Here is a 23,951-nt window from a genome sequence, read left to right on the forward strand (position 1 = left end):
TCTATTTTTTCGTACAGTTCCAACAAGGAAAAGATGGTATTTCAATAACTCTTCAGCTAATGTTACATCAGTAAACAAATTATCGGTAGTTATTGTACGGTTAGATCCGTTCCAAAAATTGCTCAATTGTTTCGCATAGCGTTGTCCCTGGTTTTTAAACGATTTTATTCAGCTTCGATCCTCTGTTTGTTTGTATATTTGTTTGTAATGTGGTTTGCAAAAATGTTGACGTGCAGAAACTTGGTGGTCCGATGGAGTGTATCTTCATAGGCCCACGTTTCTCTAACACAGTGGTAGAAGTAAGGCACACGTATTGTTGCTATTAGCCGACGCGTCACGTCAACGAATCGGTCAGCAACACCGCGTGACGAAGAAAGCGAAGGATGCAGCATGTACTGCTAAGAATTACGAGTGGGAAATTGGGGAGTTCCGCGGCAGAGAGTGGGGCGGTGCGAGCGAGGTAGCCCCCTTGCCCCGCTCAGCATCCGGCCGTCAACATTTTTGCAAACGACAGAACGTATGGTTCAAATCTGGCAACTCAAATTTAACCCACTTCCAACTATCCAATTGTCTTGAAACTTCGCAGGCGTGCGTAGGTTTTTATGAGATTGGATAATTTAATAAGTAACCACACTTGTCTTTTAGTAATAGTAAATATATTTGGTTTTGATTAGATATAAGTTGAATCCCTTTTCAATAATCTCGTTGTACTCTTTCTATCTTACAATCAACCACAATGCGCAACAGGCAACAACGAAGAAGGAAGTGCGTTACTATCGTTTCGCACCTTGGTTACACTCAGAGTGCGCACGCGGCGCCACTATCAATCATACATGCCAAACAGTCACACACATACAGTCGAATCGCAATAACAAAAGAAATGAACATTATTATATCTATAATACCCTCTCTTAATGTTCTTTCTCTTTCAAAAATTTATATAATTAATATAATTAAACAAAATATTCTTCTGTTCTCTGAAATAATCCAACTTAGAATTTTAATATAAAACAAATAATCTTAACTCGAAAAAAACAGTCTTCTTTTTCTTTTCTTCTTTTACCCTCTCTGATTCAGTACATGCACAAGCCTATTTCCTTTCGCAACTTGCAAAAGTTTGGTTTGGGCAGGCCCTTTGTGAGTACAGGGTCAACGTTATAAGCTGCAACCCGCGCGCGCGCGAACTTGTAAAATGGCAACACCGCCTCACGGACGCATTCCACTACAACCATGCGCCGATACTTACACCATCTTTGAGCCAATGATGAAACTGCAGGGTCTTTTAGGTGCCAGTAGAGGGTGCTTTTGACTTTCGTCAGAGAATATTAAATTTGACGTAGCAGACGGGTAAGAAAACGGTAGCCATTTTAAGAGTGCGACCGCGCCGATCCCGTTATCTACGTATGCAATGGTCCAGCAGCGGTATTCGACCACGCTGACGCGTTAGTGGCCCGGGTTGATGAATTTGGAGCATTTTTCGCATAACTTTTGTACTACAAAAGATAACTGAATGCAATTTGCACCATAAAATGGGGACAAATTTTCCCCTTCTAATGATGGAAATTTTACCCAATTTTACGTTTACTTAATTTTTCTTTTTTGAATTATTTAACCATAATTGTTGCGACAAGCCTTTGCAAACTGTTTATTTAAATACTTTATATAATGATTTTTTTTAAATTCATCATTCTGTCATTCAAGTGACAGCAATGGATTCCTTGTATTCTTCCGATTAAAATGGCAAAAAAAATTAAATCGGACTACTTTTAACGAAACGGGCTTTCAATCTTGCAAACTAATTTTATGCGTAATATCGTTAATTGAGACAGTGAGAGCAAACAACGGACTAACCCACATTCTTTTCGAAATTGAGGTAGTAGCAATAACGTATTCCAACTTGGAACCATATTCTTGAGCCCGGTGTGCGCCACTATGGGGTGACATATGTTAATATCATCTTTTGAAACGACACGCCACTTTTGTGTGCTTTGATACGCATGTAGCGAAAAATCAAGCCAACCCTATCGTAGCTAAAATTATTGAAATTGAGACGGGTACGAGACCAGTCGACACATTGTTTTCAAACCTCGTTACAGTAATCTGGGGTGCGAGTGGTAAACCGGCCATAAAAGCGGAGCGCTCGGCTCGCTTACCTGAGTCAGGAAATTTCGAATAGCTCTTTGCGACGTTAATTTGAAAGCGACCATCTTAAAATTCTCGAAGCTCGGGCATCACCGCTGTCCAGCGCTCGCTAGCAGCTTCGAACGCCGGACCGGTGCGAGAAGTGCCTTCTCGCATGTTTCGCGACATTCAATTTCTCTTACAAGCCTATCATTATATTTTCCTTAAATTGATTCCGCCCTTATCGTTGATTTCGTCCTATTGTTCACCTACACTACTTTGCTCTAGGTCGTTTTCATATTTATTTATTGCTTGCTCAGCTCGCCCAGGCGCGGCAGGTCGGCTTGGTGAGCTTGAGTCGGCGAGCCATGAGCGTTCTCAACGCACGTGGGTTCGGCGATTCGCGCACAAAGGTTGCCGATTCACGTGCCGTCAGATTACACCTTTAGGCGCGCGTAAATAAATAAATATGAAAACTGAGGCGCGAGGAAGTCTACACGGAAGACTATTCCGTGCGATTGTTTTCAGATCAAATTCTAACGCGCAAAGAAGCGGGTGAGTAAACCGATAATACCTAGAGCAAAGTAGTGTAGGTGAACAATAGGACGAAATCAACGATAAGGGCGGAATCAATTTAAGGATAATATAATGATAGGCTTGTAAGAGAAATTGAATGTCGCGAAACATGCGAGAAGGCACTCCTTGCACCGGTCCGGCGTTCGAACCTGCCAGCGAGCGCTGGACAGCGGTGATGCCCGAGCTTCGAGAATTTTAAGATGGTCGCTTTCAAATTAACGTCGCAAAGAGCTATTCGGAATTTCCCGGCTCAGGTAAGCGAGCCGGGCGCTACGAGTTTATGGACGGTTTACCACTCGCACCCCAGATTACTGTAACGAGGTATGAACACAATGTGTCGACTGGTCTCGTACCCGTCCCAATTTCAATGATTTTAGCTACGACAGGTTTGGCTTGATTTTTCGCCATCTGCGTATCAAAGCCACAATAGTGGCGTATCGTTTCAAAAGATGATATTAACGTAATTTCGTTAAAAGTAGTCTAATTTAATTTTTTTGTCAATTTAATCGGGAGAATGCAAGGAATCCATTGCTGTCATTTTCATATTGATACGATGAAAAATAAAGAAATTCCGTTATGGCGCTTCGTATAATAAATAACTCCGGGTTATTTATATTTGATTGGTTTCGAATAAAAATTCTGCCTTTTATTGGGAACCAATTTTTTATTTAAAATGATTTTATGCTCATCTCTGGTTCCAACTACCATTACTGCAGGGTGGGGAACGTACCCTTCCATGCGGCCGCTCGGTCTAGTCAAAATGTGCAGGCTGGATGCGCGTGATCATTATGTGGTCCCCTCTTCGAAGTGACAGAAAATGTAACCTATATGCTACATGACAATGAATGTTTATTGGCTATTTCGTTCTTTTACGCTACATTTGTGAACTTTGTACGACTTAACATCCTCCCAAAATATTATTATTACGCCGCAACAGTATTTTTATGAAATCAGGTATAGCATATAGGTTATGTTTTCTGTCACTTCGAGGAGGAGACCACATAATAATCGCGCGCAATCAGCCTGCGCATTTTCATGTACCATTCCAAAAGATGATATAAACAGAAGCTGTTAGAGTTAGGCAGGTCGGGTGAGGAGAGAAGTACGCGTGTTAGCTTTAAACGTATATAATGTTAGAAATTCCAATACAAGAGGTAAAACGATGGAGCGCACAGTACACGCGTGTCGCGACAGAATGGTTAGTTGATCGAACCAGAGGGCGCTGTCGGTCGACAGCAAGGCAGCGTTTCCACGACTGCAGGTGCGTCCGCAATGCATGTTGCTCTATCTCCAACACTCCCCCTCAACATGCGTCGGGGGGAAGATTCCGAGAACGGAGTCCGAGCTTCGAAGTGCATTCGGCGTGTTTCGTCCTCGGCAATCCTTTGGTGAGAACGTCAGCGATCATCCTTTCCGTAGGCATGTACTCGAGCCTGATGGGATATTTCTGTAATGCAATACGAATATAATGATGACGAATATCGATATGCTTCGTCTTTGAGTGAAAAACAGGATTTTTCGCAAGCAGCCCAGCGCCACGGTTGTCGTTGTAGAGGACCACCTCGGCGAGGTCTGGGTATCCGAGCTCCCGGAGAAAAACGATCAAGTGTATGGCGTCCCTGGCGGCATCGCTGATCGCCATGTATTCCGCCTCCGTCGACGAGAGGGCGACCGTTGGCTGCTTGCGTGACCTCCACGCCACGGCAGCGCCACCGAGGATGAACGCCGACCCGGTGTAGGAGCGCCTGTCGATAGGGCAATTCCCCCAGTCAGCGTCAACGAAACCCTGCAGCGGCTGATCGTCCCTTCCGAAAACCAGCTCATGGTCCAAGGTTCTCCGGAGGTATCGGAGCACACGTTTGGCAGCCCCCCAGTGCTCTTTCTTGTAGCAGGAATTGAACCGACTAAGCGCACTAACCGCGTGCGCAATGTCAGGCCGCGTTCCCGTGGCAGCGTACATCAGGGCACCAACCAACTCCCTGAAGGGGTAGGGACCCTCGGCGTTTCCCCCGTCGTCCAGATTTCTCGACAACTTGGCGCCGACAGCAAGTGGAGTGTCGATGAATTTGCAGTCCCGCATCCCGAAACGCTCCAGAATGGCACGGATGTAGCCCCGTTGAGAAAGGTGGATGTTGGTTCCATCGCGTCGAATTTCGAAGCCCAGGCAGAGCTCCGCCGGTCCGAGATCTTTCAGTTTGAAAGACTCGGCAAGCCTCTTCTTGATTTGTCCCTCTCTCCGCAAGTCGTTTGTGAAGACCAAAATGTCATCGACATAGATGAGAACGAAGGTCAGCTTCCCCCGGTCTACATAAACGCAAGAGTCGGCGTTCGTAGGAGTCAGCCCGACGCCCCGCAGCACGCCATCCAACTCAGCGTGCCATTGTCGACCCGCCTGGCGCAGGCCGTATAGCGCCTTGTTGAGTCTGCATGCTATGTCGGTTCTCTTGACCTTCTGGAGCATGGATTGTGCTCGCCTCAGGATTGAATCGTCAGTCTCCCTCTCGATCATGGTCCGGAGCATCCTCTCCAACATGTCAGGCGGCTCCATGTGGATTTCAGCGTCCATTTTCCCATTTAAGTACGCCGTCTCGACGTCCAGCTGCGACACCCTGAGGTTGAACTTGGCGGCCAAAGCCATTAGCAGACGAAAAGAATCAAGCCGGGCAACCGGCGCAAACGTTTCGAGGAAATCGACGCCGTAACGCTGAGTGTAACCTTTCGCGACAACTCGCGCCTTTCTTCTATCCAAATCTCCGCTAGCGGTGTATTTATTTCTCAATACCGTGCGGCACTTGATGATCTTACCGTCCTTGGGTCTCGGTACAATGTCGAAAGTGTCGTTGATGATGAGACTCTTGATTTCTGCGTAGATCGCGTCGTGCCATTCAGCCTTCTCGGGCCCCGTAATGGCCTGGTGATACGGGATCTCGATGGCGGACATCGCCAACTCAGCGTCCTCCCACGTCGAAGAGTCCTCATCGTTGGAGTCATCCAGGTCCTCTGGCTCGTGTGCCGCAATGTCGGCAATGGGCACCATGTTGTGCTCCTTCTTCGGTCGGCCTGGTCGGCCGGTCATGACCTTGCGCGGCCTCCCAGGGCCCCGTCGCATCGGATGGTCGACAGCCTCCGGTTCTGTGGGCGGCGCAGGTTGCGGCGCACCATCGCCGCGCATCTCGACGTTGATCGGTGGAACTTCACCGTGCACAATCGGGGGGTTGAGCTGTCCCTCAGTTTCTTGCCGGTCCGCAGGTTTTGGCTTGTTACTGGGACCGATCTCCGTTTCGCGCACCTCGGAGTCGTCCGAACTATCTGAAACAGATGGTGGTTCGCCACACTCTCTGAGAGCTGACTCCCGAGTTCCCCCTTTTAAAAGGAATTCGGTGGAGAATTTGACGTCCCGCGTCACTAGGACCCTCCGCTGCGACGGTGCCCAAATTCGATACGCTTTTGAAGTATCGGAGTATCCGACGAGAGCTCCCGTGATCCCCTTTGGCAAGAGTTTATTCTTGCCGGGAGTCTTGTCTAGGACAAACGTCTTGACACCAAACGTCTGCAAGTGGTTTAAATCCGGACGTCTCCCGTTCCACATCTCGTAGGGGGTCCTGGTTCCCAGTATTTTCGTCACACAGCGATTCCTCACATGGTTTGCTGACGCGACTGCTTCGGCCCAAAATGACTTCGGTAGTCCCGATTCATCGAGCATGCAGCGGGCAGTCTCGACCAGCGTTCTGTTCTTGCGCTCCGCGACGCCGTTCTGCTGCGGCGTGTGCGGCGCGGTTAGTCTGCGCTGAATTCCAGCATTCTTCAGGATATTGTCCATCTCCGAATTGCAGAACTCTCCTCCATTGTCCGACTGGAGAGCCTTTATCTTCGTACCGGTTTGTGTTTCTACGTTGTTCTTGTACTCCAAGAACTTTGAGGTTACCTCCGATTTTTGTTTGAGAAAGTAAACCGCCGTCCAACGACTGTGGTCGTCAGTAAACGTCAAAAAGTATCGAGCTCCCCCTGACGAAATCGTTGGCATGGGTCCACACACGTCCGCATGGACTATTTCGAGCAGGACTGATGAGGCTTTTTCGCGCTTGGAGAAAGGAACGCGAGAAATCTTACCGAGCGCGCAGACATCACAGAAGGGCAGGACGTCGTCAGTCCTGAAGTTCAATCCGGTCGCGGATGCCTTTCGTCGCATCAGTGACATGTCGCTCCAGTTCAGGTGGCCGAGCCGCTGGTGCCATTCCCTGGAGCTTCCCTGCGCATGGCTGGAAACCGCACACGTCTCCTCGCGTCCCTCGCGCAGGCAGAACAAATCGCCCTCGCGGTCAGCAATCAGTCGAAGGTCCCCGTTGGCATCATTTACGTAGGCACGCTTTTTAGTGAATAAAACTTCGTAGCCTTTGTCGACTATTTTCGCGACCGACATCAGATTAGTTCGGAGATCCGGAACACACAACGCGTTACACAGCGTGATCGGTCTGTCATGTTTACCGTTCGAAGCAATTATACGCACATCACCCTTGGCTGTCACTTTCGCGGTCGCGTCGTTAGCCAATCTTACACCCTTGTCGGTTGTGTGTGATTGCGTAAAAAGTCCCGGATCCTTGCACAAATGCGACGTGCATCCGCTGTCGATGCACCACTTTTGGTCGATCACGGAATTGCATGCGTGGTTCGCGGAGATTTTCGCGTTTTGTTCCGCACAAGAGAGTTCACTCGCAAAATAAGAGTCATTTGCAACGTTGGCACTTTGTGTGTCCTTCTTGGCACTTTGTGTGTCCTTCTTTGTACTGTGCGTGTCCCTTTTTCGTTTAAAACAGTCCGCAGCCTTGTGCCCCTTTTTCTTGCAGTAGTTGCACTTTATTCTTGATCCGCTCGAGGCAGCATTGTCGTCGTCTTGTCGGCTGACGCTGGTGGCGCCATCCGATTTAGCTTTGCCACGATTCCGCTTCACGAACATGGCGCTTGCACTTGTCTCAGCCGCCCTATGCACTTTGCCGTCATGCTCCTCGATGATTTTGATCATCAATGCCTCGATGTCCGGCAAAGTATCGCGAGATTTGATCGCGCAGCAGAAATTATCGAAGCTATTTGGCAGGCTGTGGAGTAACATCACAGAAAGCAAGTCGCCGTTGATTTCGATTTCCATGGCCCCCAGTTTGTCGACGACGTCCATGAATTTAGACAGATGATCTCTGACGTCGTCACCCTCGAGCATCTTTTTGGACAGCAATTGTTCCAGAAGTGTAGCTTTCCTCATAGGTCCTTGGGATGCGTAAACCGATTTCAGTTTGTCCCACACTTCTTTGGATGTTTCACAATTTCGAAGATGTCTGAGCTGCGAAGGGCTCATGGACAGGATTAGATCGGATTTCGCCTTGCGGTCCTCTGTCGTCCATTTTTCGAGCGCGGCCCTCGTTGCGGCAAGTTCGTTGTTGCTGCCGGTCACGACAGGTTTCGGAACGTCACCGGCGACGTATTGCCACGCATCGTTCTTGATTAAAATTGCCTCGACTTGGATTCGCCATGTGTCGTAGTTCTCCTTTGTCAGAAGCTCGATGCGCGTCGAATTGACGGTAGTAGTCGCCATTTGTAAATCGTTCGCACGTTTTAGCAATCGTCTTCACCAAAAAAAAAAATTGGCGGTGTCGTCACGCGTCGAACACACGATACACGAAACCACGAAAACACGCTTTTCGCAATATTTATCGTTCACTGCGCTAGCAGGCGCTCGCCGATTTTCGCCGTACACACTGGTGTGTGCCCGACACTGAGCGGCACAACGGAACCGAAATCGACTGCGTCGTTCGCTCGCGATCGCGTGGCCACGTGCCTCGTCGGCGGTTAAACTCGCGGCGAATATTTACTTGACTTCCTCTCTCGCGATACCTGGGCCCATAACCTGTTAGAGTTAGGCAGGTCGGGTGAGGAGAGAAGTACGCGTGTTAGCTTTAAACGTATATAATGTTAGAAATTCCAATACAAGAGGTAAAACGATGGAGCGCACAGTACACGCGTGTCGCGACAGAATGGTTAGTTGATCGAACCAGAGGGCGCTGTCGGTCGACAGCAAGGCAGCGTTTCCACGACTGCAGGTGCGTCCGCAATGCATGTTGCTCTATCTCCAACAGAAGCCACTACAGGTGTGGCGTATAATATCTAAAGGGTTAAAACATTCAGGCACAAAAATTGTAGAAAAAATTCAAATAATGCTAGAGAAACAGCGACACACCACATTAGTTACCCCTTACTTCCGATCTGTGCATGCACTACATTAAGGATAAAATCGCAAAAAAGGAAACCAATTTGTGAAAGTAATGATACAAGGACAACTAGCCTACTGTTCATCGGCGCCATGAATTTTAAAAAGAGCATTATATAAAGTATTTAAATAAACAGTTTGTAAAGGCTTGTCGCAACAATTATGGTTAAATAATTCAAAAAAGAAAAATTAAGTAAACGTAAAATTTGGTAGAATTTCCATCATTAGAAGGGGATAATTTGTCCCCATTTTATGGCACAAATTGCATTCCGATATCTTTTGTAGTTCAAAAGTTATGCGAAAAATGCTCCAAATTCATCAACCCGGGCCACTAACGCGTCAGCGAGGTCTAATACCGCTGCTAGACCATTGCATACGTGGATAATGAGATCGGCGCGGTTGCACTCTTAAAATGACTACCGTTTTCTTACCCGTCTGCTACGTCAAATTTAATATTCACTGACGAAAGTCAAAAGCACCCTCTACTAGCACCTAAAAGACCCTACACTTTCGTCATTGGCTCATAAATGGCGGAAGTATCGGCGCATGGTTGTAGTGGAATGCGTCCGTGAGGCGGTGTTGCCATTTTACAAGTTCGCGCGCGCGCGGGTTGTAGCTTATAACGTTGACCCTGTATATCCGCATGTTGTCTATCACTGTATACATATTTTATATCAATAACATTCTTCCTCGAATACTCGCATAAAAAATTATACTTAATATCAATGTGTTTAACGCGTTTATTATTTTCGGGATTCTTGATCAAATTTATGCATCTCTGATTGTCCTCTAAGATTATTATCTTTTCGACATTGACTTATAAATCATGCAAGAGTTTATTAAACCACAAACCTTCTCGTACCGCACTACACAACGCAATCAGCTCAGCCTTGGTTGTCGAAAGAGCAACATAATTCTGCTTTCTAGTGTTCCATGCCACCGTGTTGCCGAATATTTTGATCAAGCATCCCGACACCGACCTTCTATCAATCAGATCTCCTCCCCAGTCTGAATCAGCATAACTAACCAAACGATTGTGCTTCATTATCTCTTCTATACACTAAACTTAAACTATTTATTCCCTTTAAGTACCTTAACAGTCTTTTGAGATAGTTCCAAGTTTGGTTTTTCGCAACATCTTGGACTCTACTATGATAATTTATAGTATAACTTGTATTTGGCCTTGTTCCTAGCATTAAATACATTATACATCCTACCAATTCTTTTATCGCCTTATCAGTCTCAATTCGTTCACTATCATTCAACGGTACCTTTACCTTTGGATCAACTGGTGTGTCAATGCTTTTGCAATTTTCAATATTAAATCGTTTTAATATCCCAAGTATGTATATCTCCTGGCTAATTCTTAAAATACCATTCTCTTTGCGTAATCTATTTCTAAGCCTAAAAAATGTTTCAATTTCCCTTTATCTTTTATCTCGTATTCTTTCATTAATTTTACTTTGTACTTGTTTATGATCTCTAAATCAGGAGAAGCTATGATGATGTCATCAACATAACATAACAAATAAACTAACTTTCCATCAGACCTTTTTACATATAAACAAAAATCATTTTCAGATCTCCTGACACCTACGGTTAACAGAAACTTATTGATCCTTTCATTCCAGCATTTTGATGCTTGTCTTAATCCATATAATGATCTATTCAATTTGAGTATATTACCCCTGATAGCCAGATCTGGGCAGCAGAATCTGACGTCAGAACTGCAGCAGTCTGTGTCCGCATTTGGCTGCGTTCTGATGTGCAGAGCCTGAGGTGCAGTGCCTGATGTCAGATGGACCTGTGATGCCAGATCGGGGACGGGTTCCCTCGAGAATTTCCCCCACCTCGCGCACATTACGCCGGAGCTGCGTGTCCGTGAGTTGGACTTCGAAGCGCCGAGCTCACGGACGCGCTGCTCCGGCGTGGTATGCGCGAGGTGGGGGAAAATCTCGAGGGAACCCGTCCCCGATCTGGCATCATAGAGATGGACAGCAGATCGACAGCAGATCGACCGCAGAGTTCGCTGTCTGCTAGGTACAGCAACAGCGCCATCTGTAGGCAATTGCTTGGTAATTCTGGATCTCAGATGGCGCTGTTACTGTACCTAGCAGACAGCGAACTCTGCTGTCGATCTGCTGTCGATCTGCTGTCCATCTGACATCAGGCACTGCACCTCAGGCTCTGCACATCAGGACGCAGCCAAATGCGGACACAGACTGCTGTAGTTCTGACGTCAGATTCTGCGCTCTCGTGCCAGACCCTGCTCCCAATCTGATGTCAGATTGGAGACAGATGGTTATCAGGGGTAGTTATAGCCATTCTTAATACCTCTTTCTTTGATCTTCCAGTCTTTACGAACACGTGGTCACCTTTATCACTTTCTCCTTAAATCCAGTTTGATCCACAGTCTGGGCCCATAACCTTTTATGATATTGGATAATTTAATCAGTGATAATTTAACCACACTTGTCTTTTAGTATTAGTAAATATATTTGGTTTAGATTAGATATAAGTTGAATTCCTTTTCAATAATCTCGTACTCTTTGTATCTTACAATCAACCGCAATGTGCAACGGACAAGAACGGAGAAGGAAATGCGTCACTATCGTTTCGCACCTTGGTTACACTCAGAGTTCGCATAGTTTGGCTGACAATACAATATTTAAAAAAAAATTAACTCTGAGCGGGTGAAAAAATTACCCAGTCATCAATAAATATAACCCATAACTGCAAATCCACACGATTTGAAATCAGCCACTCGCGTCCTTTACGGAAACGTCAAAAAGCCGCTGCGTTCGAGACGCTATATAGTCGCATCGCGATTACCGCAAATACACAATTTATCGAGAAATGATCCGTCACGTTTGTACGAATAGTAAAACTAAAACTATGCAGGCGTTCGTAGTATATCACCATCGAAATTGTACTACAAGAATAGAATTATTTTTTAGTTTTTAGTGCATTTTAATTTAGTTTTTACTACATTTTTAATAAAATCGTTTAACATAATATTTTTTTTTATATATTTTTTTCTCTGCGATATTTGCAGTTTTTCCGAGATATACATCAAAATTACAGCAATAATATGATTTTGCATCAGTAAGGGCTCATATTTTTATACCATATTTCCCTGGTTTTCCAGACATATAGACTTTGAAAAGACAATGTCCTCGAAATGTTACAAGTTGCTCGTCTATTGTACCTTCTCTTGAAGCCGCATAATTTTCCCGACAATTTTTTACAAAAATGATCGTAATTGTACGGAGTGCTGACAATTTGCCATTCTGTTTTTTTTTCGCCTCTTGTGGTAAAATCATCAAATCTTATAAACCTCAGAATGTCTGCGAATCTATCACGGGACATTACAGCTATACAACTTTGCCTTGACAGTGTAACATGTTTTCGCCACAAATCCTGTTTCTTTCCCCGTGATTCTTGAAACATTTCGATCGTGATCAATAATCAGAAAAATGCATATATTTCACAACTATCAACCGGTTTCCATTTGGTTTCCGACTTATCAGCGTAAAATGCATCAGCTTTCTGATTTGTATAATTACATAAATTATTTCATTATTTATAAAAAGCTGGAAACAGGCTTGTATTGTCTCCACATTCTTACTTTTTTCTGTCAATTCACCGTTGTATGATATACATTGCTCGTGATGGTTGTGTTTGGGAGCGATGTACATCCACCTTCGTCCAGAAACAGTAACATCTCTACTATCCGTACAATCTGAATTAGACTCTGATGCAGAAACTGTTTCATATTCCGAACTCTGAAGTTCTGGTTCAACATCAATAGTGCAACTACCAGTTTCATCATCTGATGATACTACTTCATTATTATGCTCGCCTGTATTTTCTATAATTTCTTTGCTACACTGAATATTGAGACGCTATATCGGTTGAGTATCCACTACCGCGACATTGGGCCGTATGCATAAAAATAAGGAAATGCTTGAAAGTAATAAGTATAAGTAACAGCAAATACTAGATTTCGTATGCATAATCTTCTACTGGTACTAGATAGTAAATGATGGAAAATTTTAAGTCAGGGGTGCACAGGGAGCCGTTTCTAGCGCCTAGCTGCGAGCAACCCGCCTGTCCCGTTGCTAAGATTAGATCGGTGAGGCGAACTGCAGTAGTGTGCGTGCATTTGGTATGACTTGAACCCAGCTACGTATACTTACGCTACGAGCCTACGAGCACGCACGTACACTACTGCAGTTCTCCTCACCGATTCTAATCTTAGCAACGGGACAGGCGGGTTGCTCGCAGCTAGGCGCTAGAAACGGCTCTCTGTGCACCCCTGTTTTAAGGTAATACTACTAGTATTTACTTACAAGGGAACACCGCGAACTCACACTCACAGATTGGAACGCAACTCTGTGGATTTATAGAGTGACTCAAGTCAAGAACAAGGGTGTGTTTCACTCGAGCCCTACCGCCCTTTAAGGGGGTTAAAACTATTTTCAAAGTCTACTAGGCACTTCCACTTTTTGCCGTGTAACTCCAAAAGTACAACAGAAAGAAAAAAATGTTTCAAACAAAAGTTTAATGGTGCAATAAGCGCTACAAACTTCCGTTAACATAATTTTTGAAAAAGCTTAAAACAAAAATTTTACCTCACGTTATTTACAATACCAAGAGTAAACCGCTCTACTTGTAGATATTTCCTGTAACACGTGGCAACGTCTCGCACGGGAACGTTACACGTGTGTACAGTCTAAAGCTCCTATACAGCACGGAAAATTGAATTTTCTCTGTCAATCTCTTTTGACTTTTTCTACTTCATTTGTATTTTTTGGAAGTTTAATTCAGTTTTGGCGTTTGGCACAGATTTTGCGGGCAACTTCGGTTATTGTTCGACTAACTGTACCTACTCTGATGAACACTCGTATCCTCACCAATGCCTACTTGTAAACCGGGATCACCTATGTATCTAAAAAAAAACTCCATTTTCTCTTTCCGTGAAAACTGGTTTCGTTCACGATATCTAAAAATGTATCCGCCAGGTAGTTCACATGGTGTTCATCGAATCTAAACATGGCACGGTACTACTCTCCACTATGGTTTCTTCGACTTTTGTAAACATGTCCCCGCATGAATTTGCATGAACAACGCCATGATGCGATTGAGCAGACAATTTAAGATAGACGACTGGCAGACTTAAGATAACACTAGCATTTACTTGCAGTTTTCAGTAAGTACTATGTGTTATGCATACGTATTTTACGTATTTACTGAAAAATTAGTAAAAACTATTTCTAATAAATATGTACTTCATCCTTTATTGCATACGGAATTGAGTATTTGCTTGAAGAATCACTAGTAAAAGCTTATACTTGCTTTTATGCATACGGCCCATTTCTTTCATCTGTTTTGTTTAATTATTTCCTTACGAATAAACATCTACAAACCTATAACTACAACAAAATATAATAAGCAAATATAAGAAAAAATATTTTTATTGAAACGAGTACAGATTTAGTACATATGTTAAAGAAGTTTAATATCTATATAACACTCTTTAAATTGATGCATTATCGAAGGTGTCCATGTATTGAAATAACTGAATTAGTATGTAAGGGAGAGTGGAGGAATTGCGGACGCGGGGTAATCCCGAACACCGCGGTATTCGCTGAATTCGCTTGTCCTGTCCTCCCGCGATATTGTTACATAATGTAATTAGCTATGTTTAGTATTAACCCTTTTAGTGCCAGGCGAAAAAGAGGTGCCTATGCGAGAATAACCGGCCGAATTTGACGGTTTTACTAGAGTTTGGGAAAATGCTCATAAAAACCAAACAAAGAACAATATTTACATGATTCAAAAAGCAGTATATTAAAGACGAAATAGAGAACAAAACACTGACACTAGTTTTTCTATATTCATTGAAAATTATATAAATAACAAAGGTATAAAAGATCATAAAGAAAGTAAAAGTCCAGTTCTCTCTTACAAAACGTATTTGCACATACAAAAAGTCATCTTTTCATCATAATTTTATATAGACCATTTATTACAAAGTATATACTTTGCATTTCCGATATATTTTGTAACAAGATAAATAATATTACATAACAAACATAAAAAATAACTCGAAGGTACATGGTAAGCGCCGGACGGATTATTAGTCGTCGTCCACAACGAGTTAAAACGAAAAATTATTTTTTTTTAATTCTCTCGTAATGAAATTAGACCATTTATAACGTATTATAAATTTATTTTGAGATTGAGTTCTCCCGCAATGCGAATAGTAAAGCGCTATAAGACGCGGGCCGATATATCGGCTCTGGCACTTTTCGCTAGTGCAACAAGAGCCGATATATCGGCCTCCGGCACTAAAAGGGTTAAAGAAACTGTCACGACGGAAGGCTGCGCGCAACTGCAAACATAATGGTTGTGAAATGTTTTCCTAGCTTTTCTTATAATGAATATTATGCTCGAGTATTTTTAGTCTATAGTGCATTAACACTATACTACCCAAGAAAGTATAATTTTTTCGTAGTTCAGTTCCTTAATTCTAAATAAAATCACGGGATCACTTTGTATATATATATATATATATATATATATATATATATATATATATATATATATATATATATATATATACATGTTCATATTTGTTTTATTTGAAATTTCTTAAATTCTGTCCATTTGGGACAATTACGAACAGCGTGCTTGGGGCAATTACGGACGAAGTCATCTACCCTTTTCTCTTAACACTTCGAAGCTTTTTATGTGTCCAGTACTCTGGTTTTATATTAGGTAGAATATGCGTACATAGTCGTTGAAAGATCTTGAGATACCCATGAAAGAGGTTAAAGATAAAATACTCGGTCTGGCAGCAAATAAATATTCAATTCCACGAGCAACCAAAATTCGATCAAACAAGAAGACTCAGCAGACTGTGACAGACCCACAGCATGGAAGAAAACCAGTGTTCAGTATAGATCAAGAGAACTTTAAGCAACCGTTCGCATTTACCCCGCTAGTTACGAGTATGTATGTATGTATGTATGTATGTATTTATTTAATTGTTCCCCGTAGGGTTACAATGGCTTCTGTTTACATATATCTTAACCTAACTTAACTTAACCTAATTCCAACCCCCTTCGCCCCTAACTTTCCCTCTCTCTCGTTCCTTACCCCATCCTTACTCTATTTCTTATCCGATTACCCTCTACTTCTTACTTTCCCCCCTACTCCCCCCTCGATTTTCCTCCCTGCTCCCTTGTCTTCTTTCCTCCATCTTTTTCATCCACCCTTCCCCTTCCCCCCTTCCCCTAATATCATTCTTATCTTTTCCTGTCTTCCCCCGCCCCTTTCCTCCTCTCCACTGCACCTTTTCAAAACGTGCTCCCACTTTTCCTCTTCTCCACCACGCAAACCCTACAGATCCTTTCTTCTTCCTCTTCCCAGTACCTCACTTCCCTCAATTCGTTTCCCACCCTCCATCTCACTAGCTACGAGTAATCGCGGACAGAAAAAGTTTTGTTTTTCTTTCAGAAAATGATTTGTTTATTAAAGTATCTATAATTCATTGGGTTGCCTTTGTAGATAATTAACCACAGTCCAATTATCTATAAAGTAAATCTGATTAGAGACAATACTTTTGTTTCAATTTAACTTTGCCCTTATCTTGTACTATACACAAAGTATTATACATACATATAATACGTATAGATCGGCAATGCGGTGCACATGGTTTGTTTTCGTAGTTGTTAAACTTGCGTAGAATTTATCCTTAATTCTGTTCCGTAAGAAGATTCTTCATTGCTGTTGATGATGAACCTTTGTGATTTATAATATTAAAAATTATCTGAAGTCATTCCCTATGCAAATTATCTTTGTAAAAAGAAGTGAGATCCCATAAAAAACTTCAAAAAAGTAAAACAATTACGCCAAGTACACGAAATCAAATAAATCGCAAAAAATAGAAGATAATAATAATCACAAAATTAAAAGAGATGTGAAATCAAAATGAGCTGCAAGTACATAAAGGTGCTTTCTCGTTTCCAATAAAAGACAAAAAAAGATGACCGGGCCTGGAAGTCAAATACTTGGCGTGGCCAGGCAACATCAAGGTGCCGATGAATAAGCATGTTAAAAGTGTTCGCAATGTGTGAAAGTTTTATTTAAATTGATAAATTATTAGCTGTACGCCTGTCAAAGGCAAGGTATTCGTGTCGATGGAATTATTTACAAACGCAAAATAATGAAAGTGTACTCATATATTGTCAGAGTTTTAAATTGACAAAGTATCTGAAAGCTTGCGAGAGGGAAGGTATGGGTATTGATGATCTGAGAATAATACCTTGCCACGCCACGCTAAGTATTTGACTGCCAGGCCCGGCCATCTTTTTTTGTCTTTTATTGTGTTACACAATGTCGCCTTTGCACGCTGCGGGAAATCACCTTTATGTACTTGCAGCTCATTTTGATTTCACATCTTTTTTTTTATTTTGTAATTATATAATACATACACCACATGCATCATACATGGTGTTCACATTAAACAGGTTTCATTGGAATGCACGAAAGAAAAATTAATGGAATAAATGAGTTTACTTTGGAGAAGATTACGTTGATGTAACAAATCATTTAAGAACAGGATTTAATACAAATGTTAAAGAAGTTTTATATCTATATAATACATACACCACCTATATCATACATGGTGCTTGAAATTGAACAGGTTTTATTGAAATACATGAAAGAAAAGTGCATGGGGTATCTAAATGAGTTCACTTTGGAGACGATTACGTTGAAGTAATAAATTATTTAAGAGGACGGATCTGTATTAGTTTAACAATTTATGCTGTCCTTTTTAATTAATGCTGTTCATTTATATCTTTAGGAAGCTATATTTATATGAATTTCGTCATTGAAAAATGGATAATACTGCCTTATCTTTAATCTTATCTCTTCAGCGGTTCTGATATTGATACGTACCATGATATGTAATATTGTTCCTTAAAAGAATGCAGGATAAGATTTGACTTCAACTTTCCAACAATGATGGTTAGACTTTCCGTTCCTTCAGTTTCGTAAGCTTTCCATTCTGTCTTCGAGTTCACCTACCCAAATTCAATAGTTGAAGTTAGATGTATATAATTTAGAATGAATTTTAAAATTAATAACAATAATCCTAATGCTTTAGTTTTCTTAAGAGTGTTATATTAGAATGGTTATATCGTAGTTTCTTATAAGGTAGTAAATACCAATATTTAGGATATTTGATGGCAATGTTAAGAAGTTTTAAGCTGGCAAACTAATCTGAAATAAATTCAGATTATTAAATGCAATAATTATTAATATGAATTCCCGCAATTTATTCATATCACAAAATATTGTCTTTCCTCGTTTTTTCGTATTCCTGTGTAATCCAGTTTCATGACTTATCTATAATAAAACAGAGATGTAAGATTTTTCTTGTACTTTAGGAATACACTCAATGAGCAAGATAAATTTACTTTGACGAGATAAAAGTAATCTAATTTTTCATTACCTGAAAAGTGATTAGTAATAATCAAAAGGCCAAATTTCAAGGTGGATAAAATACTGATACATTACGACTAATGTCTGGTTTCAATCAAACTTTTTTGTAGTATCTGGAAATAGTTTTTTATTTTATTTAATAATATATCTAGATATGATGTTACAGATGTGTAATTTCACAATATGTTTGTTGACAGCAAGGAAATGTATATAAAGTTGAACTAAAACAAAGTAATTTTTATGTAACTTTAAAACGAACGAATGTGCAACTCGTGATATGGAATCAAGTGTTCGTAAATTTATACATTTCCTGGCTCAGTAACGTCGAAAAATATGGCATTTCACAATTCTATTTCTAGAGGCGATAAGTGGTGTAAATTTCCAGAAAAATTTGTATGTTTCTTATTCATGATATTAGTGTTAAGAACATTATATTTTATTAATTGGATTCGATTCTCTAATTTGGAAGGTTTCCAACTTGTTAAAGACACGTATATAAAACTTTCAATCTGTACAATGAATATTAGATATCACAATACACAATTAATTTTCACATAGACATTAATAACCAGACACAAAATAGTATATTTGGAAATTATACCTATTAAAAATGCTCATTATTTGTAACTTATAACGTCGGCTGGAACAACATGAAATTATATTGCAATATTTTCCGAAAAAATGGGGAGAGGATATGTGTATGATGTTGTCTATCATTGCGTGTCGTTATCACTACTGAGGTGGGGCTTCGATATCGATGAAGATACTCAGAACCAGGTTTTTCTACAGTCACTTCAGGTATATATAAGACTCAACACGCGCCTAAATATTTGTTAGTGTTCTATTACTTCTTCAGCGCAATTCATTTCTGGACATTCACAGAGTTATTAAGAAACTTCGATTGAAACTTTTCGGTCTAACATGCGTGAAATGTACTAAAAGTGTTAAACGCGCTTAATATCTATCAATCTAAAAAGTAGCACTGCTCGGATTTAGGATAAGCTTTTTAAGTGTCTGTGAAATTAGACAGTGATGTTTCTGCTCCATTTGATATTAAATTTTGTTACTTAGAAAAACAGGAATTCTGAGGAAACGTTCGCTTGAAAATATTAAGTATTCAGTAGAAATAGTATTCTGTGAAATACACAAATATTTGTGAACTGTTAAAAATGTTATATAGGTATTCATTACTATTTATAGTTTTACTTAACGTATTGAATATAATCACGATATATTGGTGAAACAGTTACGGTATTAAAGTAAGTATTCTGCATGCCTCAGTTGTTTTTAGGTTTACTCCCAGGAAAGGAAATTTAGATATTAATTAAAGGGGAGTAGCATTTTTTTCGCTTCATTTTCAGAAACAATTCTTGATGGGAATGAGAATACTTTTTTCACAAGTAAGAAATAAGAAATAAACTATTAATAAACTGGAATACTCAACTTTATTCCGTGCTATATTGTGCTCATGGATAACTTAAACCTATTGTTAGCACACGAGATTATTGGATATTCTCTTTTGAAAAAGATTCCACATTTTGTTCGTCTTAATAAAAACTTTACAATTACCGTAACATCAGGAACTCGATTGAAGTGCTGATTCAGGATAATAAGAAGCAGAATTGTCATTGGAGTTTGTAAATCTACGTGGATGTGTTTAAAAGACGTTTCTTGATGACTGACGCCAAGAAGTTGGTTCCCATCGTACACACTGTACGGACATTGCGCTGTCTGCACGACTTATAGTTGGAAGTGAGGATCTAGGCAGTGAGCAATAGTACTCTGATAACGTGCCAGATCTAACTCTTCCAGCTCAAGGTCCTGCTGATTACCATCTTTCCATAGAGAACGGATTTTTGATCTTCAAAGTCGAATAAACTCCACATGGCTGGAGATCACGGTTTAAGTGGAGAAGTGGTCTCTACGCTTTGAATTAAAGTGAGATTCAACTCCTCCAACTTACTCCCGATCTCTGATATTCTTCGCATTTCCTCTCCTCATATCAGGGAAATACCTACCTGCTACGGATATCTCAGTAACGCGATAAGTGAAGCTTTCGTGGAGTCATTCTATTGGCGCTTCGTAATACCTCGCTGGACTGGCGTGATGCCATAGTGATAAAATCTTTCAAAGCAGTTCAATCTTCAAAGTACTTCACTATGTATAATTGTTTGCGTAACCAACGGTGTTTGAGTCGACTGTATTTTACAACATTACTTTCTCCTATGTTGTTCACTTGTTAATATATTAAATATTACGTATATTGTAATAAATACTGTGTACTACTAATACGCCCACTAACACACGCACAAGTACTTTAATATACTTATATTATTACTCTACGTACAGATCACTTAGCATTGATTATTTTTATTTAATATCGGTAACTGCATTTTATTACAAGTATTTACAAATGTCTGTAGTGTTAATTAAAAAACAAACTCATATTGTTATTTTTTTGTATTAATTTTATTATAATGATTAAGTAAATTATTATATATTCGTGTTGTTAACGAAACAACTAATTACAGCCAGATTATTATTCTACAAACTTAACTATACCATTTAACATACTATTTGAGAGTGTAATTTAAGTTTTGGTTTTTGTAATCCATAGTAAAAATGTATTTATTTTTTTTTGCGTATCAAAAACATGTTACTTGCAACGTAAAACTGTATGGAAACAAAACTATATTATAAGACGTTTGTCACAATAAGTGAGTATCCTCCATTTATGGTGTTACGTTTCGTAATTGCGAGTAGTTTAACGTATTAAATAGTTGCATCATATCTGGGAAGAATGCAAGAAAATAAAGTAATTCAACTGAAATTCTCCCGTAATGAGTCTTCGTATCTTTACGCGTTTAATACTTTGTTTATGTTTCATGCACTGTTACTCCCTCTACTTCTTATTTTTCGTTAATATGTGTCACACCTTTATCCCCCCACAACAATTCATTACTTATTGTTAGCTTTACTTTAATGAAGTAAACTTTAACGCAAGATTGCAATTTATCATTTTTGTAATACTAAGTACACCTAAAATTTGTGTCGCTTTTAAAATCCTTGGAAACAAAATTGCTGTTAATAAAATTTATAAGATTATACAACCGATAAATTTAACCCTCGAAGGTCACACCATTCCCTCTCACTACAGGCACACATGGTTGATATCTCTAGATGCGCCGCACCATTTTCAATGTTTTTTCTTTTAATCGATTTGTAAGAGAAAAAGAATATATATTAGGGTGGATCTTATTTTGCGATTTTCAAACTGTTTTGGGACACCTCCTAGAATAATGCCACTGAATGAAAAAATACTCTGTGCAAAATTTGAAGTCGATCGGACAATTTTCTCCATTGTAGTATATCGTTAATATACATGTTTATATGTCGTTGAATTGCCTTTTTACGCTCTGTAACAATATAGGACGAAAGTGTAAGATTACTTAAAAAAAAATCATGACCTTGAAATCTCATAAATTGACCTTCAGAAAAAAAATTTCCGTTGGCATTATTTGTACCTTGTCAAACAGTACAACTTTTGTTTCAGAACTTTTTTCATATATTTATGAATAACAGATTTTAATGAAATAACTGATAGATACATTCATCAAGAATACACTGTTCCAACAGATTTTATTAATATGGATTCTCCAGAATGGCAAAATGATCCGAATTATAATATTGGATGGATTAAATATAGTAAATAATTTAGCAGCATTCAATACCCGTTTCTTATCGATTCTTGTGCGCTGAATACGAATTCGCAAACCGTTTTTCGCCATCACCCTCCGTTTTCGAGAAATTCTATTTTGAACAAAAACTGCAAATTTTCAACTTTGAACATTATTTATGTTCAAACAGTAATAGTTATTCAGTTTCTTGTTCCGTCCAATTATTCTATGAACTCTCCGGAATACAACGATATATCTTATTATTGTATTATTAACATTTAAATATATTTAAACAACCATCAAAGGGAAAAGGTCACCCGAAATGCACCAATTATTGGAGAAATCTTGCTATATATTTTAAAAACTAAGGGTCTAGGAGGAAATTTGACTTCTCCACGCGATGCAGCACAAAATTTTCTTTCGGAAACCACCAACAGAAGTGGTAAGTCACGTTTTACTTTCAATACCAGAGCGAAATAGTTTAGCGAAACGTGCAGCGCCAACGGTGGTAGTCACGCGCGTTAGTCGCTGCGCGGCCGTGGATACGTCCGTCGCTGTTGGCTTCTGTATTGAAAACAAAACGTGACTTACTAGTAAAGTGAAATTAGACGGAAATCTGCCCAATCCGTAGATGTGGAACCGTAGAATAATTCCCACCAAGCTAAATTTTGATATGGGCCTTATTTGATCGTTTTAAACATTATGTCAGAAGTCCCCATCGATCCGACCGCCGCTAAAAATTTTACAGTGGGTTGAAAAAAAAACGGTTTTTCGCGAATATCTCGTTATCTCGCAGTTTTGCGACAACAGTAGTTATTATACAATTTACAGCTTAGGAAATTCTCTACAAAAAAGGTGCTATGAGTTTTTTTCGTAGGAGTAATGAGAACGTCAGCATCAATTGATGTAGCACGTGTAGAGCGAGTAGAAAAAACAAGAGTAGAGTAGGTTTATTGCTATGATGTCTTAAAAATTGGAAGCTGCCAAAATCAACGTGAAAAACGCTCAAGACGATGCTGACGTTCTCATTACTCGTACGAAAAAAACTCGTAGCATCTTTTTTGTAGAGAATTTCCTAAGCTATAAATTGTATCGTAACTATTTTTTCGCAAAACTGCTAGATAACGAGATATTCGCAAAAACCAGTTGTTTTTTTCAACCCTCTGTAAAATTTTTAGCGGCGATCGGATTGATTGGGACCTTTGACATATTGTTTAAAATGATCAAATAAAGGCCCATAACAAAATTTAGCTTGCTGGGATTTATTCCGAAGACAGATCCTAATTTCACTGGAGTAAGTGTATTATTTCTCGCAAGCGAAGATCCACCCCCTCGAGAATTTTTTTTTTAACTTTGGGGGATATGTAGAGGTTAATATAGGTATGTATTACGCAATTTTTTTGTTTGCTGCCCAAATTTACTCTAAGGTGGTGAAATTGTTCCTTGAAAATCCGTTTTTTTTTTATTTTGTGTTATAACTCGCAAACTGTCAGAACTGTAAAAACTATAACTTACCAAATGATAGTCCTAATTAAAAGAAGTAACTTTTTCCTGAACATTTTTTTCTATCTTCTACAGTTCGCGAGTAATAATACAAAATAAAAAAAAATCAGGTGTCAATTGAAGGATCGGATGCAATAAGGGGACTAGCGCTCGAAACTGGGAAAAATTGTCCAAACGCTAAGAATGATTGGAAAATTAAATGTTAACATGAATTTTAAAAAATATAGTGTTGTAAAACTCATCGCGACACACATTTTTTCTATTTGCAGTTTGTTTATCCAATCATTACTATTCGAGCTAGA

The 23,951-nt window shown here is 40.1% G+C and overlaps 1 protein-coding gene and 1 long non-coding RNA gene across 6 annotated transcripts in view; both read left to right on the forward strand.

Annotated features, from left to right (window-relative positions):
- The window catches only part of LOC143369376 (KICSTOR complex protein SZT2), a 391,751-nt gene that overhangs the window by 268,300 nt on the left and 99,500 nt on the right, over nucleotides 1-23,951 (forward strand). The gene's annotated exons all lie outside the window — the stretch shown is intronic.
- Nucleotides 19,504-21,310, forward strand: LOC143369403 (uncharacterized). Its single transcript, XR_013085394.1, has 2 exons — nucleotides 19,504-19,728; nucleotides 19,831-21,310. It is a non-coding gene; the product is annotated as an uncharacterized LOC143369403 (long non-coding RNA).

The sequence above is a fragment of the Andrena cerasifolii genome, chromosome 5 (genome assembly GCF_050908995.1).
Source record: "Andrena cerasifolii isolate SP2316 chromosome 5, iyAndCera1_principal, whole genome shotgun sequence".
NCBI classification, from domain to species: domain Eukaryota; kingdom Metazoa; phylum Arthropoda; class Insecta; order Hymenoptera; family Andrenidae; genus Andrena; species Andrena cerasifolii.